The sequence below is a fragment of the Lipotes vexillifer genome, unplaced genomic scaffold (assembly GCF_000442215.2).
Source record: "Lipotes vexillifer unplaced genomic scaffold, Lipotes_vexillifer_v1.1 scaffold347, whole genome shotgun sequence".
Lineage (NCBI taxonomy): Eukaryota > Metazoa > Chordata > Mammalia > Artiodactyla > Lipotidae > Lipotes > Lipotes vexillifer.
Window position 1 is genome coordinate 1,631,336 of NW_006790452.1, and position 2,118 is coordinate 1,633,453.

The 2,118-nt window shown below is 43.5% G+C and overlaps 1 pseudogene; it reads left to right on the top strand.

Annotated features, from left to right (window-relative positions):
• The first annotated feature begins 430 nt into the window (after positions 1-430).
• On the top strand, positions 431-1,758 carry LOC103069207 (tubulin alpha-1C chain pseudogene; annotated as a pseudogene).
• Positions 1,759-2,118: the final 360 nt, after the last annotated feature.

Sequence of the window (2,118 nt, forward strand, 5' to 3'; positions counted from 1 at the left end):
AGGGTGGATTCTTTTATACAAAACAGTCATAATATTAGCTCTCTAAATGCGTTTATGAGTACCGGTCAGTTAAAAATCACTGGTAAAAACAAATTGTATTGTTGCTATAACTGTATTATTGTTGTTTCTTGTAAACTTGAGTGAAAAAATTTTAAAAATATAGAAATAAGGGTAATATTTTTTTTCTAATTTTCTTATGCAGTGAAAAGTATTATTGCTATTTTGTTGCATATTATCTTCCTATACATAATATGTATATGAATACACATATATACTTCTAAAATCAAAAATAATATATCTAACGAACTGCTTTTTAAATAGTTAATGTTTGACTACTTCTTCCCCGGACTCCTTGGAAGTCTGTTAGTGGGAGATCTTTGGCTGTCCCCTTGTCTCCTCCAGTGCCATACATAGAACCCTACAAGTCTCAGACATGTGTGAGTGCATCTCCATTCATGTTGGCCAGGCTGGTGTCCTTATCAGCAGTGCCTTCTGAGAGTTCTACTGCCTGGAACATGGCATCCAGCCCAATGGCCAGATGTCAGGTGACAAGACTATTGGGGGAAGGGATGACTCCTTCAACACCTTCAGTGAGACAGGCACTGGCAGGCATGTGCCCACAACAGTGTTTGTAGACCTGGAACCCACGGTCATTGATGCAGTTTGCATTAGCACCTACTGCCAGCTCTTCCACCCTGAGCAGCTCCTCACAGGCAAGGAAGATGCTGCCAATAACTATGCCCACAGTCACTACCCCATTGGCAAGGAGATCATTGACCTTGTCTTGGACCGGATTTGGAAATAGTATACAGGTCTTCAGGGTTTCTTGGTTTTCCACAGCTTTGGTGGGGGAACTGGTTCTAGGTTTACCTACCTGCTGATGGAACGTCTCTCTGTTGATTATGGCAAGAAGTCCAAGCTGGAGTTCTCCATTTTCCCAGAACCCCCAGGTTTCCTCAGCTGTAACTGAGCCCTCAACTCCATCCTCACCAAACACACCACGCTGGAGCACTCATTGTGCCTTCATGGTAGACAATGAGGCCATCTATGACTTCTGTTGTGGAAACCTCGATATTGAGCACCCAACCTACACTAATCTTAATCATCTCATGAGCCAAATAGTGTCCTCCATCACTGCTTCCCTGAGATTGGAAGGAGCCCTGAATATTGATCTGACAGAATTCCAGACAAGCTTGGTGCCCTTATCCCCACATCCACTTCCCTCTAGCTACATATGTCCCTGTCATCTCTGCTGAGAAAGCCTACCATGAACAGCTTACTGTAGCAGAGATCACCAATGCTTGCTTTGAAACAGCCAACCAGATGATGAAATACAACCCTCACCATGGTAAATACATGGCTTACTGCCTGTTGTATCATGGTGATGTGGTTCCCAAAGATGTCAATGCTGCCATTGCTACCATCAAGACCAAGCATACCATCCAGTTTGTGGACTAGACAGGCTTCAAAGTTGGCAATAGTTACCAGCCTCCCACTGTGGTACCTGGTGGAAACCTGGCCAAAGTACAGCTAGCTCTGTGCATGCTGAGCAGCTCCACAGCCATCGCTGAGGCCTGGGCTTGCCTGAACCCCAAGTTTAACCTAATGTATGCCAAGCGTGCCTTTGTTCAGTGGTACGTGGGTGAGGGCATGGAGTAAGGAAAGTTTTTTGAATCCTGTGAGGACATGGCTGCCCTTGAGAAGGTTTACAAGGAGGTTGGAGAGGAGGTGGGAGAGGATGAGGGTGAAGAGTATTAACTTGTCTGCTACAGTTTTACACTCTTACCTTAGGGTTGTCTTATTTGTGTTCTGTGGAGCTGCCCTTTGTGGCCCTATTTTGTCAATAAAAGTGATATTTCTATTTTCAGTGTCAAAATAAATAACTAGTTAATGTTCAATGCCAAGAGACCAGGCTGGAGACTAAGAACAAATGAATAGATATTCATTGCCTATCCACAAACAGTGCAGAGATGCTACAGGCTCTGACGTACCATCTCCATATATTCATGAGAGCTCATTATTAATGAATCTTGAAATAGTGTCAAGGCAAATGAAGTTTTCAGATCAACTTCACGAAGTTAGTTAGGGTGGGCATATGCAAGCAGCATTTCACAAATT